Source organism: Canis lupus, chromosome 7, assembly GCF_011100685.1.
Source record: "Canis lupus familiaris isolate Mischka breed German Shepherd chromosome 7, alternate assembly UU_Cfam_GSD_1.0, whole genome shotgun sequence".
In the NCBI taxonomy this organism is placed as follows: domain Eukaryota; kingdom Metazoa; phylum Chordata; class Mammalia; order Carnivora; family Canidae; genus Canis; species Canis lupus.
The window spans coordinates 15,527,140-15,547,165 of record NC_049228.1 but is presented as its reverse complement, the minus strand read 5'-3'; the positions used below and the strand labels follow the sequence as shown (position 1 = coordinate 15,547,165).

The 20,026-nt window shown below is 42.7% G+C and overlaps 1 long non-coding RNA gene across 1 annotated transcript; it reads right to left on the bottom strand.

The window, feature by feature from the left end:
• Positions 1-4,233: 4,233 nt before the first annotated feature.
• On the bottom strand, positions 4,234-14,868 carry LOC106559021. The gene is made up of 4 exons (XR_005361987.1): positions 14,408-14,868; positions 13,934-14,201; positions 6,380-6,495; positions 4,234-5,137 (listed from the first exon to the last, which is right to left on the bottom strand). It is a non-coding gene; the product is annotated as an uncharacterized LOC106559021 (long non-coding RNA).
• Between the last annotated feature and the right edge of the window lie 5,158 nt (positions 14,869-20,026).

Below are 20,026 nucleotides of genomic sequence, written 5' to 3'. Positions count from 1 at the left end.
AAGGGTCAGGCCACTGTAACAGTGTAATGGGGGAAAGGGAGGTAGCCTGCAGCTGCATAAGTTCAGATACCTTCTCTACACTTCTGAGAGGTCTGCTCCAAGCTTTTCTTCTCTGCCCCTACCAGCCCCACCCTCCCTTTCCTCCCTGATCTCAAAACTAGTTCTTTAAGAGCTGGGGTGTGACTGTCACCCCCTCCAGTAGGAGCTGCAGGCCCTGGAGTAACAAGGACTCAGATTGTTAGTCCAGACAGAATGAAATCGGAGGTGGGTGTGGGAGCTAGAGGTTGGGCGAGGGAGATAAGAGAAACACAAAAGAGAATGTAAAAGATCTGACAATGAGTAGACTAGGTTGGGGCTGGAGGAGGGGTGGGGTCTTCTTCCCTGAGCTGACTTGAACCTTGCCTCCTCTTCCTGGTTTTCTCCCAGTTCTTCTCTTTCCAGCCTTAGAGGTCCTTGGAAATGTGCCACCTCTTGAAAAGAGTAGTTTCAATTCTTTATTAGAAATCCCCTTCTTGGCTCCTGGGCTCACTTGCCTTCTATTCCTGACTTCCTCCCTTTCATAGGCTAGTGAATCTTTTTGGAGCAAGGCTGGCGTGGGCTGGGGTTTGCTGCTCAGCTGTGGAGCCCATTGGTAGTCTCTAGGCCTATCACTGATCTTGATCTTGGTTCCTACAGAATCTACATGCCTGAGCTACCTCTCCTGGGTTGCTTTCAACTCAGTCTCTGCCCTCAGGTAAGGGTAATGGCCTCCAGTGGACACTGTACTGTGCAGCAGGAAGGAGGGTGGAGCCATGGGGTCAGAAGACCTGAAGGCCTTTGTACTCGGGCTTCTTGATGAGGATGGAGCAAGGTGATCTACATTTGAAAAACAAACTTAAAAAACTATTCCTCTCATCCAACATTACTAGAGCCATATTTGCTGATGGTAAAAAAACATAACAGCAATAGCAAAAAATAAAAATTTGGGGCAGAACAGAAACATACAGAAAAAAAAAAAAAAAAGCTAAGATCACCCATAATTCCACAACCTGGAAAAAACATCTGGCATTTTGTTTTTGTTTTTTTACTTTTGGCATTTTGATGTATTTCTGATGAAGGGTAGTTGGAAGAAGGCAGGCAGGCAAGGACAAGCCCCCCCCCCCCCCCCCCCCCCCCCCCCCCCCCCGGCCCTAAGAGGAAATCACCCTTAAGAGAATCTTATACCACCCAGGAAGGAACCCTCCACCCTTCCCAAGTGATAGATGACAAAAACCTAATTGGATGACAGGCACAGGGAGGGTTAATCACATTAAAACAGTCTACCAACAAGCTCATAAAAACCCCTAGACTTAGAAATTCTGGTAGCAACCCTCCTGGACCCCCTTCCTCTTTGGGAGCTTTGTATTATCACTTTACTATTCACTCAATAAACCTGGCTTTGCTGCCCACCACTCTGCTTGGTCTACCTCTTCATTCTTTGAAGCGGTGTGACCAAGAACAGTGGGCACCAAAGGAAAAGAAATCCTATAACATTTCCTTCTATTCTTTTTCAATGCCTATTTTTGTTTCTGGCTCTGCCTAAAACATATGGTATCTACCATTTGATAGCCTGCTTTCTTACCCCATTGCCATCTTTTTTTTAAAGATTTTATTTATTTGTCAGAGAGAAAGAGCATAAGTGGGGGGAGAAGTAGGTAGGAGGAGAGGCAGGTTCTCCACAGAGCAAGAAGCCCAATGCAGGACTTGATCCCAGGACCCTGGATCATGACCTGAGCCAAAGGCAGATGCTTAACCAACTGAACCACCTAGGCGTTGCCATTCTTTCTTATTTCCCTGATGAAAATTCATTCAATGATTTGTGGATAGATATTTGCCCTCCAAGACTAAGACAGTGTTCTTATCCAGGAATTAGTTTTAAATTTGTATTGATGCTGTTAACATCCCCAGCTCACCACTATACACACTCACACACACATACACGCACACATCTCCCCTCTGAAAGTTTATCAGGAAGGCGGGTGGATTAAACACCCTTCACAATGAGGGGCAGGCTCTCCAGATGGGATTTGTGGGCTCGGGGTGGGGTGGAAGGCCAGGGGTACAGGGAATTGTAGGCACAGGGGGATTGTTTACAGCTGCTCATTCCCCCTTTTGAAGTCTCCACATCTTGACCAGAGAGTTTCCTTTGGGATAGAGTGTGAACCACTTACCTGACAGCTGGGACCAGGGCTCAAACTATGTGGGTGTATGTTTTGATGCTCAAGCAAAACAATTCAACATGAACTCTGCCAAAGTAAGACTGGATTAGACAAGAGATTTTTAGCACCCGGAGCACCCTGGGAATGCTGACATTATTCTCCCACATTGTGGTTTATTTTGCTGGTTCTCTGGGCTGCTTTTAATCTGGCACACACTCCAGAAGAAATGCACCCTTTCTGTGGAGATGGTGCCAGAACAAAAGGCCACTGGAATAGCTTGTGTGCCCCCCAACATGGCACAGTCACTGGTAATATTTTGGGTTCCTGGGGGCTAGCATAGACAGGAGAATGGGGTATAAGTGGGCAGGACAGCCAACAGCAGCTGTGAACCCACCTCAAAGAAACCTGACACAAGCTGCAAGGGAGAGTTCCTGACGCATGGATGAGGGGTGAGTTTCTCAGCTTTGAGGGCCAGCAGCTGGACTCTACAAGGATTGATACCACTGGGAGTAGGAAAACAGTAAAAATAAGTGTAAACAAAGGAATAGAAGCAGGACCTGATTGCCTGAGAGGCCAACTATCAGTGCTTGGCCATCCAGAAGACTCTTAAACCACCAATTCAAAAGAAAATAGAATTTAATGTTTAATAATTCATTAAGAGAATTCATCTATTGCCTGGTGGATAAAGTGAGGTAGAGAGGAAAAGGTAATTAGGGCCTCAATGAGTGTCAGCTATTAAGGCCTAAATGGGTTCTGAATGAGCAGGAAGGAGACTTGAGAAAGGAAGAGAAAGTGGAGGATAAAAGGAGAGAGAAGAGCAAGGATGGTATCCATGTACAAATATGTATTAAGTATCTATTATGTCACAGGCTTTGTGCTACTGAGGACAGAGAATTGACACTTTCAGGGCACCTGAGTGGCTCAGTTGGCTAGGCATCTGACTCTTGATTTTGGCTCAGGGCATAATCTCAAGGTCATGGGATTGAGCCCCATGTTGAGCTCCATGCTCAGCAGGGAGTCTGCTTGAGATTCTTTCTCTCCCTCTGCCTCTCCCCTGCTCTCTCTTTCTCTCTCTCTCTCTCACACACACGCAAATAAATAAATCTTAAAAAAAAAAAAAAAAGAATTGACACTTTCAAGCCCTGCCTTCAAAGGATAGTGTGCCATAGAAGATTTGTTTTCTAAATCTCTATGTAGTAATTGCTTTTAAAGACCTTTGTTGTTTGGATTCCCCAGATGGTCCTAGGCTTGATTCGTGTGGAGTCAGATGTTATATACAGATTCTTGGGCTCCAGATACCATATTGGCCATATCTACAGGCTGGCTTCCTAGCTACTGTTTCTTTATGGTTGCTGGCTCTCCAGGAGGATATCCAGTCTCCATCTTTAGATGGAATGTGTTCAAGAACTTTGGGGAGGGGCTGCAATTCTATGAGGCAAATCAAATAAATGTCCTATATTCATTCCATTAGGGTCTGGAATGTTCATCATTTGCTTATTCATTTATTTGTTCATTCATGTTTTTTTTTTAATTTTTATTTATTTATGATAGTCTCACAGAGAGAGAGAGGTAGAGACACAGGCAGAGACACAGGCAGAGGGAGAAGCAGGCTCCATGCACCGAGAGCCCGATGTGGGATTCGATCCCAGGTCTCCAGGATCGCACCCTGGGCCAAAGGCAGGCGCCAAACCGCTGCGCCACCCAGGGATCCCTCATGTTTTAAACTTAGTAGTTAGACCTTATCCTTAAGGCATGGTTAGAAAGGATATATCTAGCCATTTCTTTTCCTTAGCCCTTTAAACCACAGGGAAAACTGATGACAGTCTCTTCCTGTGGCATAACTATCTGGGAAATAATTTGGACCTTAGACTAGATTAAAAAGGAGGGTAGAACTTGAATCGCTTAAACTGGGGACTTGCTTTGCCTCAAGGGGAAACCCCTCGGTTGAGAGTTGGGGACAAACATGGGAAATCTGCTTGGAGTTTCTTTTTTGGTCTCAGTTGGTCTTCAATGGCTCATGACCTGAGCAGTATCACTGAAGGGATTGGTACCACTATTGAATCAATGCTCTCCATGTTGTTACCTGCCTTTACCATCAAAGACTCTTGGGAGACCATGCTGAATTACAGAGATGAAGAGGATGCACCCTCTGCCTTTGGGTTGCTTACAGCTCGGGGGTGGGGCAGAAGGTAAATGACTGAGTGGAATTTGAAGCTGAATAAAGTGAGTCCAAAATTGTAGAAGAGGCAGTGGGCTATGGGGACTCAGAAAAGGACAATTTTATTATAGGGTAAGATTACAAAAAACTTCATGGAAGGGATATTCGGTTCAGATGGGTCCTTGAAGGATAAGTAGAAAAGACAGAAGGATGTTTTCTGGGATAAAGGAATTATAAGAGAATTACCTGGAAACCTGAAAATACCAATGTGTTCTGGGAAAAGCAACTATTCAGCGGTGGCTTAAAGGGAGGGGACATGCATGGAGTGCTGAAGTGAAAGTCATGGGAAGGGAGCCTGAGAGACCTACAGGAAGAAACTCCGTAACCTTCCCATGGATGTTCAGATGGGAGGCAGTGTGGCACCTTCAAAAGAACATGCTATTCCAAGTCAGGCCTCCCAGAGTCTGCCTCTCAACTCTATCTCATTATTGCTGACTGACCTTGAACAAATTATCTAATATATCTGATCTTTATTTTCATGATATGTAAATTAAAGATAATATTTTTAGCTCTCACCGTGCAAAGTTTAAATGTGATATTCAGAAAGTGCCAAACAAGTACATATGACAGGCCCTCATGAAATGTAGGTCCTTCTCTTATTCCTTGAAGTGGGATAAATCAGGAAATGTAGTTGTCCATCAAAAGGTTTTCTATTCTGTCGTTCATTTCACAAGCAGTTATTGACCACCTCCTATGTGTTAGGTCCTGTGCTGGGTAATGCACGATGTCCAAGGTGCAAGCTCTAAAAGAGAGAAGAATACACTTGGGGAATTATACACAAAGAGGTCAGAGGTCAGGTATAGTCTGAGATAAGAAGTCTAGAGCAATCTTGAGGCTGTCTCAGACTGATGAATGAATGAGCATCCAGACAATGAGTGCCACACATGATATGCTGGTGGACATAAAGCAGGGTGAGGTCACTGAGGGGTGGCAGGGGATGGGGGAAAGGTGTCAAGGACCAGGAGGTATGTGAGCCAGACCTCAAGCATGGTTAGCATTTGGCATGGCAAAGAAGGGAGAAAGAGATGTGCTAAGTGATAAACCAAAACCAAAACCAAAACAAAACAAAAACACAGCAATGGAGCAAGGTGAGCTTAGGGTATTGTCTAGTTTGATTGTAGAGGAGGGATCCTGGGAGGTAAGGCTGAGGTGCAAGTTGAGGCCAGATTATGGAAGGCACTGAAAGGCAAGCTAAGGACTTCAATTTCCATTATAGGCATTGTCTTTTTTGTTGGGTGCGCTGCTCTGCCCCCCAGCCCCTGCACTGATTTATGCCATTTATTTTCTAGTATTTATATATTACCTTGTATCATTTTCTCTGTTAGATATATGTGTCACCTTATGCCCTAAGCAAGATTATAAATTCCAAAGAATAGGTCACATAAGATTTCCTAGCTTGATATGGCTCAGTGTGGTAGCATACCATCGAAGCTGAGAGATAAAGAAGGCTTGGGGATACCCCTGGAGAAGCTAGGAACACACTGTTGTGACAGCTTATAGAAAGTCCTAGCCCCACACAGGCACCATAATCAGCACATTTGGTCTCTCCAATGTTGATTTTAATGCTTTTGGTATTATCTCTAGTTTGAACAGTACCTCTATAGACCGTATTTGATGTCCTTCCCATCCATTAATATAGACTCCTCAAATATAAGTGGAGGGGACACTTTTCTCTTGAAAGATCTTAGATCTTCCAGATTCTTTTAGGTTTTGCCTTGCCCAGCTCCTTGACTTTCCTGAATTAAACAAACCAAAGTCTCACCATTTAATAAGAGCTACTATGTGCCTCTAACTCCCTTATCCTTTAGAGATCCTGTCCTTTGATATTACTGCTGTTCCTTCTCAACTTAATCCAAGGAGGAAATCAACCTGGAACCTTAGGAATCAGGTGACTGAGGGCAGAAAGCAAGTACTATGCAGAGCAAACATGGTTTGCCTGGATGTTTGCTTTAGATTAAAGAGTTACTGGGGATGGTATACTAACCTTTTGTTTTGCAGGCAGCTTTACTTTCCCGATAAATAGCTGTTTTTGAGTAGCAATTCCTCCATGTGACCAGTCAGAAAGATTCTTAAAACAGACTTTTCTTCTCTGTGGATCAACTAGAAAGGCAACAGTGATAACTGAGCCGTTGGCTCCAGTCACATATCAGGACAATGGCCAATCAGGAATGCGTGGGTTTCTTATCTATCCAGTACCCAGCTGTTTGTTCAATTTTCTGTTTCTTGAGGCCACAGACTTTGGTGGCCCAAGTGGTAGGGTCCTCATAAGAGTGTCTGCTGCCCCAGATACTACTTGAGACCCTCACAATGTGGCAAGTGCATGAATGGTCTCACTCATCTGGAGCAGATTACTTTGGTTCTATAGATACTTTTAAACCTGGTTTTCTATGAAACAAGAACATATAAACTGGGGTAGGAGTGAATACGGGACTGGAATGAAGCTATATCTAGTGGTTTCTCTAAGGAACAAGAGCAAAATCTCTCTTTCCCCACAGGAGACTGCTCACACTATTAGGGACTAGCAAGAGTCTGTAGCTGGTCAGTTGATTGGATCATAGCCTAGCCCTCAAGGCCCGGCAGATGCTGACTATCCTCAGATTGTTTTTTCTTTTCTCCTCTCCTTATTTTCCATGGAGTAAGACTAACTCTTTACATACATCCCTCATGGCATATACACGTATGCACCTTATGACAGTTCTCTCCTCTTGTCTATGTTCCCTGTGTTCATACTATTTTGTCTGCATCTCTTCAATCCCTACCATTCTTCAAGGTCGAATGCAATTTACTTCTTCTATGCAGCCTCCTCAGAATGTTCCCTTGTGTTTCCTCACAACTTTGTCTTGCTCCTTGCATCTTCATGCTATGTGGTCAGTTTTGTATGCTTGTGGGGTCTGTGAGCTCCAGGAGGGTAGGCACCATGCTGGATTCTTTTCATGCCTTGCCCACATTACCTAAGATAGCTCTCATTCCCAAGATCACTTATCTCCCCTTTGTCATTCACTTCTGAAATGCCCATGGCTACTTGCACAAAGTTGGTGATACATAGTTACTGATTGGTTGATTTATCTTTAGCCTATATTAAAGAGAAGACCATAATGATTAAAATGATAGAAGGCTTAGCATGATCCAAGAGCCCTATTTTAAATCCTTGAAAGTAAGCATGCGTAAATGCATAATGGACTTTGTGTGCATTTCCTCTTTCATTTAGTTGCTGACAAGGCAGTCTGGCTCTAGCCACTCTTATGCTTAGTTAGAACAATTCAATTAGTAAACATTAAATGAGTATCTGCTAAGTGCACCTCATTCTGTTGGATCCTGGTAATAGGGTCTGTGGCCTTAAGGGTTGAAAAGCCTTAGTTAGTTGCCAGTCACTTATTTCCTTCTTATCCCTGATGGGAAATGACCATGAGAGCTAAGAGCAGTAGCAGCAGGTTGTTCAGGGCAAGGAAAAGATAGGGAAGGAGTTCCAAGGGGTCAGAGCCTGGAATGAAGAATTTCAGTTTCCAAGAGCACAAACTGGTTGATGCTCACAGTAAATACCGTGGTCTGAGGTGACTCAAATGACCAATTATGCAAGTATCACATCAGTCACTAGAGCCAGGTGAGACCTTCAATGAGGGAGTCAGTCTGAAAGTCTTTCTGGGGGTAAACTAAACATTCATCAACCATGAAACAAGGTTAGCAAAGGTCCTTGAGAAAAGCTAAATATATCCAGGTTGAAGTGCTTGAAGGCATGAACTTCACGGAAAGAAAGTGCAAATGAGGAACCACTTATATGCCAGTGAAGGAGACCAGAAAGGACAGTACCCATGGCTGATGAATCACAATAGCAAAAGAAGGAAATCTCTCCAATGCTGATCTGCAGCAGCTGCTAAGCTATATTACAGTTTGTTGGAGTAGAAGGCGGGGTGGGGGTGGGGTGGGAGGGTGGGGGAGGTGGGGATTGTCTTTAACTAAGGCACTTGAGCCATCCTGGGGAATTTGAGATAATGGAAAACTATGAACCACATCAAAATTCTGCTACATCTAATGATGTATAGAAATGTAATGTTTTTTTCAAGAACTGGATAAATAGCTGAGAGTTACAAAAGCATGTCACCTCATACACTGTGATCAGAGCATGTAATGTCCAAGATGCCATAACTTGGTGACATAGCAGAACCCTTTCTACCGATGGTCCAGAGAAAATGCTGCAATCATTGTCAATGTAGATAATGTGTCTAATTTGCAAGGAGTTGAAGGAAGCTAAGATGAAGAGTAATCTTGCCCACTCAAGGGTGGCTCTCAAGGGTAAGATGAGCAGGAGGTAGGAGGTGAGGGAGCACTTATTGAGTACCTATTCATATCTTTTGTGAATACTGTCTCATTCAATACTTTTCAGTAAGTATCACCTCCATTTTATAGGTGAGGAAACGAAGCCTCATGAAATTTACATAACTCTAACAAGGTCATATGATAATAATTATTAAAGACAGGGTTCAAACTTAGGCCCCCTATTTCCAAAGCCTAGGCTCTTTCTTCTCCAAAGTGGTGTTTTCCAGCTCTCTCTATTCCCTTTGGGTATGAAATCCCAGCCAGGGAAAGCTTTCAGAGAGGGTCTAGTATAATTAGGACATAGGGGAAGAGATCAGGAGATCCTTGCTCATAAAACCTCCTGGGTCTTGGGCCAATCCAAAGCTAACAATAAACTAATACTCCTTCTAGGTCAGCTCAACATTTTTCTACTTGGAACTTCTGTTTTTTCCAAATTGGCATTTCTCTGAGAAATATATTGAACTAGGTGAAAGGTGGATGTCATTGCCTTTTTCCCTTTGTTTTTCATATATGATAACCTTTATGGTCACATCTCGGTCTCATTGGTCTTTGCCCTCAGTGCAAAGAAAGTGCATGTTTACCCAACCTTTATTCCACATGGCTCTGAGCAGCACATGCTCTGATCTGGACTAAGTCCACCTAGCAGAGGGTGGGTGGCCTTCAACTGACCCTTCCAGGAAACACCTGTCCTCCCCAGGTTCCCTTGGAGTCTGTGCTAATGGCAACAGTGCTGGGATGGGGAAGAGTGGGCGGCAGCCTACTCTGCAGGAAGTCCAGAAACAGTCCCACAAGCTTCTCCAGGATGAACCTCAAATGCCTTTGCTTACTGTAAATCTTCCCTCTTCCGTTCTTCGATTACTTCAAGCATTGGCTGCACATGCTTATAACACATTTTTAATACTTGAGAGGAAAACAAGCAATGAGGATCTCATACCTCACCTCAAGACATATGAGACAACTATTTGGAGGCAGATGTAGATTCCAGGAGCAACTTGTCTTCTCCTTTACTCTTCTTGTCTTAAGATTGGTGTTCCTTAGGATTTTGTGTGGAATATCTTCTCTTCTTAGTGTTCTCATCCTCCCTGGGCAATCTCATTCTTGAGTATGACAGCAATCACCACTTATATGTGATGACTCTGAAATCTCTTCTCAGCCTCCGGCACTTACCTGTTCACTAGACACCTCTGCTTGGAAGTTCCTCAGGACACAGTGGCTGCTCTATAAGTCACTGTTGAAAGTATGACTATCTAAACTCTGAAGGTCAGGTAGAGGTAGGCCTCTGACTTTCTGGATTTTACAGCCTCTCTTTCATTGTTGTTGCTGTGTGAGGCAGTTTGGAATGGTGGATGGATTACAAGTCTCAAAACTGCGACTGTATTTAGACTCTGACCTTGCTCTGGTGTCTACATCTATTTATTTATCTGTAGGCAACAGGTCATCTCTGTGGTAGGCAGTACAGTGTTCCATCCAAGATTCCAGATCTGGTTCTGGTGCAAGTAAGCTGGAGGCTTTGGGCATGTCCATCCCTTTGCCTCATTGGGTCTCATGAGATAGTAGACCTCGATGATTTCTAAAGTCTCTTCTAACTTTACCTTTCAGTGTGAAGCATTCTAGCACCTCTGGGTAGAAACTTTTTTTCAGACTAACTAAGCTGATAGCTTTTGTTAGAAGGTGATATTACAAATGTCAGTAACTTGGCAAATTTCATTGTTTGTTTGTTTTTGTCCAGATCTCTCTGATTGAGGTTGAGAATAGTTGTTGGTTTCAACAAAATTCTAAGTTCAGACTTCTGTTATAGTAGACGTACACATAGCAGGCTTGAAGAGGAAGGTGAAAAGAGCTCCATCCCACAGATGCTTATTTTTGACTCACTCATCCACTTTTCCTTCTTCCTGAACATGGACCCACAGAAGCATCTGTTGTCTGAGCGCACCTGGCAAGTGTGGGTCTGCAAGGGTGACTGTGCTTAAGGGAGCTGGACCTCCCAGGTTATAAGTGCTTGATAAAATGCCAGAAGCACAAATGATGTATCTAAGTGAGTTGTCATCTTTCCAGGTATTCACCTTGGTAGCGGCATAGTTATTCTAAAACTATTTGGGTACTACTAATTTCTGAAAGTAAGTTAATTTAAATTTTAATCAAAGTAACATAAGCTTTGAGTTGAAACAAGTCAACTGTGCTATAAACGCTTGCCAACACAGTAGTGCTATAGCCTATCAACCACCTCCCCCATATCTTGCTCCCCAGAGGCAACCACATTCAGGTCTTTAAGCTCCTTCTTATCATATGTACTTCCATATTTTTAAATAAGACACTCATACTACTGTCACTTGATTAATAATTTGACATTGTTTTTAGAATTTTGTCACAGATGAGGTTTTAGGTCTCTTATACTCCCTTCTCCTCCTCTCATGCTTTCACTTCCTCCAACAGTGAATTAGAACTATATTCACTGTTTAGATTATTATGATCACTGAAAGATTGCTTGTGCTAAGCCAGGTAGTGGGCTGTAATTCCAACCTTTTGGTTTTTTCCAGTAATTCATGATTGCTGTTTCCTCTTCCCCACCCCCATCCTCCCTTTACTTCTTCTTTTGTTCATTATCTTTGTATCTATGCCTAAATTTCCCTAACATCTTTCAACATCCTTTCTAAACCAATTTCTACGTGGTCAAAATTGGCATCTGTGGGGGATGGAGATGATTTCTCATTTATCTTGAAGTCCGGTATGTGTACAGCTCCATTTTTTTCCCCCTGCAGACCTTTCTCCAGGGGGTCTCTGTCCTGTAGCTCCTCTTTGGCTTGCTCTTCTGACCCACTGCAAACATGTCCACATGGGATCTCATTTCATAGTCATCTCTGGAATTTGTGTCATCTTTCTCTTATGTTGCATCCCTTATTTCCTGGATCCCATGCCTTCCCCTTTATCAGTTTATACCTCACTTCATTGGGACATATTCTCTAACAACTCTCTGAGGAAGTGTCAGTGTCCATAGGTAGTAAGTATTTTGAAATCTTGCTTGTATAAAAATGTCTGTATTCAATGTTTGCATTTATTTGGGACTTTTAGTTGAGAACAGATGAAAATAATTTTCCTTCAAAAAACTTTTTTTTTGTCTACTAGCTTCTAGTGCTGACATTGAGAAGTCTGCTGCTATTCTTAGTCCTCATTTCTTTGTAAGATATTTTTCTCCGTAGAAGTTTCTGTCTGTCCATTGTATGTTAAAATTCCATGACTATATACAATAGTGTGAGTCCTTTTTTATTTATTATGTTGGGCACTTGTTGGGCCCTTTCAGTTTAGAACTTTGTGTTCTTCAATTTCTTGTATTTTTTATTTTTTATTTATTTTATTTTATTTTATTTTAAATTTTTATTTATTTATGATAGTCATCAGAGAGAGAGAGAGAGAGAGAGAGAGGCAGAGACACAGGCAGAGGGAGAAGCAGGCTCCATGCACCGGGAGCCCGATGTGGGACTCGATCCCGGGTCTCCAGGATCGCGCCCTGGGCCAAATGCAGGCGCCAAACTGCTGCGCCACCCAGGGATCCCTCTTGTATTTTTTAAAATAATGTTGTCTCTATTCTTTTTCTTTGTTGACTTTTTTTTTTTCTTTCTGGAATATCATTGGCCAGAAAATACCTTCCAGATCAATTCTTTGATTTTTAATCTACTTATCCATCAGTTTACACATTTTTATACATTTTGGGACATTATTTTCAACCTTTTTACATCTTCCACTGAGTTTATTGTATCTTTACAATATAAAAATTTATCTTTACAATAAACTTCTGCAATAAACCACTTTTTCTTATTCACATAGTTCCTTTTGTTGTTGTTTTTGTAACTTATTCTTATTTCATGAATATAACCTATATTCTACCTCTCTGAAGATACTAGTTACATATTCATGGAAGTTTGCTGCTTTCTGAATGGCCTCTGCTTCCTCCAGATTGTCTTGTTACTGTTTGTTATCATCTCCATCTTTCATGTTGAAGAGTTTTCTTTAGTGCTGATGTTTTCTTCTTGTCCGTTCTTATTTAAAGAGTGAGGTTTGTCAACTGTTGGATTAAATTTTAGGGTCATCTAGTGGCAACTGGGCTTTTTCACACACAGCTGGTTGTATTTGGAAAGCAGGAAATACAGTACAAAGACCAGGTCCTTGAAACAGGGGGCAATGCATTAGTATGGTAAAGTTCAATGCTTTCCCCTCTTTCATTTAGGGACACTTTGTTTCATTCTTGAACTTTAGAAATCATCAAAGAGATTAATAAGTGATTACCCCTTTGAGATAATTTCAGATGCTTCCCAAAACTTAGAACTAGTTGTGAGGTTGGGACTTTAGCTCACGGAGCCCAAAGAGCACCATCTTTGGAGATGGGCCCAATCAACTGGAAAGGATTAAAATAAAGATTACATGGGTATTATGACTACCCTCATGGAATTGGGATTGATGCTGTTGTGCCAAGCAAGAGTGGGACTCTTGTATAGATATAAAGTCCTGGTATTATATGATCTTTGTGTTTGACTTTCAAAGGAGCAGCTTCTTGCAATATCACTAAATGATTATTGCTATTGACTCTCTGCATTAGGAAGCTCTCTGCATTAGGACAGTCCTGGGCGAATAGAGAAATTACAGAGAGCACTGTCTGCAGATAAATTGAAATGTCTTCTCGATCTAAAACCGAAGAATTTTCAGATTTTAAGTAAAAGTACTAGATATATGTTTCTGCAATTTCAGCCATCACTTGCCATACAAATGCCTTAAAGCCATCCCAGAATCTAAGGGAAACACTTTTCTCTCTTTCATCTATTTATTCATTTATCCATCCAACCACCTATTCTTATCCTATCTACTTGTCAAGGCCAAGTCTAAGAAGCTATATTCAACTATTGAATTCTACTGATTTCTCCTTTTCCTGAATACCTGCAGCAGAGCCGTCAGCATCACACATTCTAGCATGTAGTAATTCATGACTTAGATTGTCCTCAGGTGTGGTCATAAACATACATGCCTCCCAAGCACTGAGCAGCTAATACAAATGCAATCTTCCCCATGAGTCCACTATAGAGAGCTCCGAGGACAAGAGTAAAGGGGAGAATGGGCGCTCTCAGGAATGGGCACCTGTACCTTTGTCCTAGTCAATTGCTGCCTATCAGGAATGCAGGTCAAGGGTCTTAGATCTTCCAGTTTTTGAACAAGAGCCAGATATGCAGATATTTACCTGATTTTAAAAAAAATGATGGTTCAATTTTACAAAAACACTGTGCGGCACAAATACCATGGGTGATTCACATTGTAGATCTGTAGCCTCTGACATAAGTTTTCTTTCCATGACACAATGAGCTTCTTGAACTCCTTGTTTCTGAATTCCCCACAGCAGCTCATACAGGAACCAGCATGCAGAGTAGGTGCCTGAGAAGTACTTGTCCAACTTTCCAGAATACCACATCCAAGCCAAGCAAAATTATTGTCTCAGCTGACTCTGTAGCCTGTAGGTAATACAAAGAGAATTATTCCTCTAAAACTTATTTATATATTAAAGCCCTCTCTCCTGCCCCTATTAAATCTGGTATGTTTTGATGTTTTGCCTGGCAGGCATAAATGAGATATTAGTGTGTTCTCTACCAAGTTTACATAAAACCACCCGTCAACCTTCTATTCTCTTATGCTGCCACTAATAGTGTATAAACTCTACCTCTTTCTTTTCTTCTCATGTGTCTTTCACTCATACTTCCACATACACAACTCGCCAGAAATTGCTGTCAATAATAAGGCCACAAGTAACCTCTTTGACGGCACACGCATTGGTGCTATTCAGCTCTGCCCATCCTCTCATCTGACTTGAATGGGTCTATAGCATTTGATGTTTTTGATTATTTCCTCCTTCTTGAAACTCCTTTGCTCCTTAGTCTTTGGGGCTCCACTTTCTCCTGAATTTTCTTCAATCTTCCTGGACACTCCTCAGCAGCCTCCTTTTTTTGCCCGATTCCTAACACGCCAAGTTTCTGCAGGTTGCATTGCAGGCTGTCTCTCTTCTCCTTCTACACATTCACCCTGGATGACCTTATCCTCTCCCGTGCCTCTTGCCCCACCCCCTTCACCCATGAGTGCTGATGATACCCAGTTCTACCATCTCCGCTCCGGACCCATCTAATCAGCTGCCCTCTGGCAGTGTCTGTCTCCATTGATACTTCACACTCACACGTCCAAGGCTGAGCTCATCATTCCCATCCCATCTCCTATGCTTCTCTTCCTGAATCCCCCCCTTCTCTGTGAGAGGCATGTCATCCATCTAGTGGGCCACACATGAATTCTGCAACTCCTTCCCAGTATCAGATTATCCAATAAGCACAAAAATTCATGCTTGAAACACCAAGAAAACAAAACCGGGGTGCCAAAAAATTGTTTTCAAAGAATTTAATGCTTAGTAAGTGTATCAAAGCAGCCATCCTAGAAAAAAACAGAAACTTTTTGGAATTCCTTACATCTATTTTACGACTAGATGTTACTTTTATTTTGAATGATGTTACAGGAGGTGGGCATAACTTTTTCAGGGCTTAAAACCATTAGGTCCATGCTAGAGCTCCGGCCATCCTTACCTACTTCCTCTCCATGCCCAATTGTTTCCTAAGCCCTGTTGATTTTGTCTAATTGACAACAATTGAGCCATTTCTAATGTTATCTTAGGGCTTTCACTGCCTGCTACCTGGATTGTTATAGCAGCCTTTAACTAGAATTCCCTTCCCATTCTTCCTTCATAGAGCTGTGTATCTGCTTCCTGTATGTCACTCTCCTTGCTAAAATCTTTCTATTGACACTGAATAACTTCAAGGGAAGTTCCAAGTACTTAGGCTAGTTGACAGGCACCTGTGTGCTCTGCTTCTCCCTTGGCCTCCTCATCTTCATGTATAGCTTCACCTCTAACCTTCACACTAGACTTCCAATGCTCACTTCACCTCCTGCAACCCCCACCCCATACCCCGAGGTCTGCATGAGAAATGAAAGAAAAGGCAGAAGAATCTAAACCCGTGGTCTCCAGAGAAGAAATTACCACTCTATCCCCATCTCTTAAAAGCTTTCAAAGGAGGAATAATCAAACATAGAAAGATAGACCCCAGCCATCATTTCCTTCTGCTCCTAGGATTGCCCCTAAGACTTTTGGTCATAGCTCTTGCCCATAAAATGCAGGTAGACTCATTCCTGGAGCCACACATAGAAGAGGGCCATTGTCTTCCTTCTCTCAATGCTCCTCTCAGTGAGAGCATCCTCACGTCACCAGCCACGAGCCAGCCCTCTCAGCTGACTGAACCCGTGTCTGCTGTAAACAGGGCTGGGGAGAACGCTCTGTGCACCTCCGGTTAGAGCTCAACCTTGGCTGGGGAGGATGGCATTACTCATTGGAGCCCCATCCTTTCTTCTCCCCAACATTGTTTGCCCATTTTCACCGGGGGGCTAAAATGGGGATGGAGGGGAGAGGCAAGAGGACACAGAGGAGTGGGGCTATTTGTTTTCTTCTTTGTGTTAACAATACAACATCTGTTCCCCAGCCTGGCAGCTGGACCAAAGTGAAATGATGTGAGTATTCACTGCCCTCTGATCAGGGGGTGGGGAGTGGGAGAAGGAAGGAGGGAGGGGTGCAGCGAGGGCCAAAGCCTTCCTGAACAATAACAGCCCCAACAGTAAAGAGAATATCTCCAACACTACTCGGCAGGCAGCCCACAGAACCCACAGAGCTGAGTAACTGGATGTTCCTGCTGATCCACATATTATAACGACACACTGCACAGTGATCTATGTGCCTTTTAAAAAGAGCCACACAATTAGAAGGCTAGTGTTTACCTGGTAAATACCTACCTTGGCTCATGCACTTTTTTCCCCCACTTGTTTTTATTTAAGTTCGATTTTCCAACATATAGTATAACACCCAGTGCTCACCCTCCTCAGTGCCCTTCAGCCAGTTACCCCAACCCCCCCCCCCACCTCCCCTTCTGCAACCCTTTGTTTGTTTTCCAGAGTTAGGAGTCTCTCATGGTTGGTCTCCCTCTCTAATTTTTCCAACTCAGTTCCTCTCCTTTCCCTTATAATCCCTTTCACTATTTCTTACTTACCTAAGAATAAGGTGGAGAGAGGTGGAGTGAGAGTAGAAAAGAAAAATGAGAGTTAGAACAGGACAGGCCACATTCTGTCCTTCCACAAGGAAGGAGCCACATTCTCCTGGTTTTCCTGCAACCTTACTCCTGGGTCCTCTTTTTCTGATGTCCAATGCCAGCAGCCTCCCCTTGTCAGTGGGCTGCGTCTCTCTGGTATCCCTGTTCACCCTGAGTGTTTTCATCTAGTAAACGCCTATTTGTGCCATCTAGATACTGATCCTTCCCAATGTACATCTCGAGCACAGACCTACTTCTTACATTTAGCCTCATCTATCCAACTACCAGCTTGTCATTGCCAATCAAGTTTCAAAAGGTACATCCGGCTAAGCATCCCCCAGATGAAAGACTGATGTCCTGTACCCTCCAAACTTGTTCTCCCATAGTCTTCCTCATCTCAGTTAATGCCAGCTTCATCTTTCCTTGAAAATTTGCCCTCTCTTGCATCCCAAAACAGAGCCATTGGCAAATCCTGTTGGATGTGCCTTCAGAAAGTCTCCTAGAACCCAATCACTTCTCCCCACCTCAACTAGCTATCACCTTGCTGTAAGCCATCATTAGTTCTTATCTAAATTATTGCAATAGTTCCTGACTGCTCAGCTTCCACCTGTGTGCTCCCTCCCACACCATCTACTCAGTTTTTAATGCAACAGTCACAGAGATCTTACAAAACTAATTTAGATCAGTTCGCTCATCTGCATCTGCATTACCCCCCCTCCCCCCCATGACTCTCCTTCTCACTCAGAGTAGAAGCCAAAGTTCTTGCAGTGGCCTACAGAGTTCTCTATAATATGGACTCCTGTTAGCTCTGTGACTTGTTACACTGTTAACTTTGCCTCAGCCTTGCTGGCCTCTGTTTCTAGAATATTCCAGTTATATCCCAGGCCTTTCCCTGAACTGTTCTTCTCTCTGGTTTTTGCTTATCTTACACTCTCATCTTTAGGACTTTATCTCAGAATTTCCTAATCTCCTTTCCTAGTTTATTTTTCTCCGTGACACATCCTACCTCACAAGTTTTATCTTATACTTATTTATTTTGCTGATTGCCTCCTCCCAGTAGTGATGCAAGCTGCATGAGGGCAGGACTTTTGTCTCTGCTATACCCCTAGCACCTGGAACAGTGCTTGGTACATAGAAGGCACTTGATAAATATTTGATGAGTGAATGAATTGGTGAATAAACAAATAAGTGGATGCACGACTCTGCTATTGTTTATGACAGAATGGTTAGACTGCTAGCAGCTCATCCCACACCGTCTGAATCAGTGGGAAAGTGTCTGGCAAGTGTTTATTCTAGGTGTAACGTTTCTCCACCCCGGGTAAAATGGCAGGCCAGGAAGGCAAGATAGACTCTCTAATCCTAGGGACCCATTATAGCTCTTAGGAAAGGGATTTTGGGTACCTCCATGAAGTACATGAACAAAGGCTTCCATTCAGGTTTATAGAGCTCATTCCTGTTCCTTTGTATCAACTGGCTGATTTTAAGGACTCTGGGCAAAGCCAGTAGATTACAGATGAAGGTGACATGGGAACAGCTGTCTCTCAGACACAGAAGAGGAGAAAGTGAGAGATGCAAGCTGTCAGGTCAGGGCGACATCTTATTCCTTAGGAAGAGACTGCACTTCTCTCTTGGCTTTGCTTCTTGACTTATCAGCTTTCCAACCTTTAAGGTTACCAGGGCTTGAACAAAGAAATTGTGATACAGTGAGTTTCCTTGTATTAACCAGGGTGCCTTATATTTGCACAGTATGCTGAGAGCTTCTGTCTTCATTCCTTGTGCATTTTCTGAGGCCCATGCATATGCAAGGAAACTGTGCTAAGTGTTAGTGATATTAAAGAGAGCTCTAATGTAGCAGTGTGAGTAGAAAATGTTAATGTAATTAAAGCAACACCAAAAAGCAGAAGACAGGTATTATTCCTTTTTCACAGATTAGAAAACTGATTTAGAGATTAAGTTGCTCAAAAATACCTGCCCAGGTATTAGAAAAGCCCTGGGGACTGGATTTGATTTCAGGTGTTCTGGTGCCCAATCCAGGGCTCTGACCTTTATATTGTATATTATTCAAAGGTGATTTCCCCAACATTGCATTAGCCCACACAAATTGTCACATTGATCTGTGGCCTCCCTCTACATGGTCCAGAAGCAGCAAGAAAAATGATGTATGTGATATCTTTCTTGAAGTCCAACGGCTAAGGTTGGAGACAGGACCCTCACTTGTTTGATAATCCACTAGGGTTCTAGGACTCATGAATGTATCCCAGCTCTGCTACCTACTAGTGAGTGACACAGATGAAATTATTTAACCTCTTGAAGCCTCAGGTTTTTCCTTTATATTATGGGGACATAACCTATGTCAAAAAGTTGTTCCAGGGATTAGTGAATGTGTATTTGCAAAGCATTATGTTGGCTTGCTAGGGCTGTCCACACAAAGTACCACAGACCAGATGTCTTAAATAATAGAAATTTATTTCTTGTAGTTTTTGAGACTGGAAGTCCAAGATCAAGGTGTCGGTATGGTTCTTTCTTGCTGAGGTCTCTATTCTTGACTTGCAGATAGCCACCATCTTTGTCCTCCAAAGTCTTTCCTCTGAGCACACGTGCCCTTGGTGTTTTTTTTTTTTTTTTTTTTGCCCTTGGTGTTTTTATGAGTGTCCTAATCTCTCCTTTTAAGGATATCAGTCAGACTGGATTAGGGCTCACCCTAACGGTCTCCTTTGAATTTCATCACCCCTTTAAAGGCCCTATCTCCAAATGCAGTCACATTCTGAGATCATGGAGGTTAGGGCTTCAACATGTAAAGTTTGGGGTGGGTGTGGGGGACACAATTCAGCCCATAACAAACACAAAAACCTAAAACACAGAACATTAAATCAACTAATTAAACTAAAGTCTAATGTCTTATTTGGATTGCTATTCTCAGCCTTTACTGCTTTCTAGAGTTCTATAATTCATTGTTGAATACGTACAGCAGCACTTCCCCTTCTTGTTTTAAACGTGTCTCTCTCAAGCCTCCAGAATGGTTCTTTGTCCTAGTGTTTTTATACTCACAGGTTTTGGAAGATTTTACTTACTCTCTTCATATCCTTTGTAATTTTCAAAGTTTGATGATAGCCTTGCTCAGCTCTTAGCCTTCCAGATGGAGTGGTCCCATGGCATGGCAGGAAGAT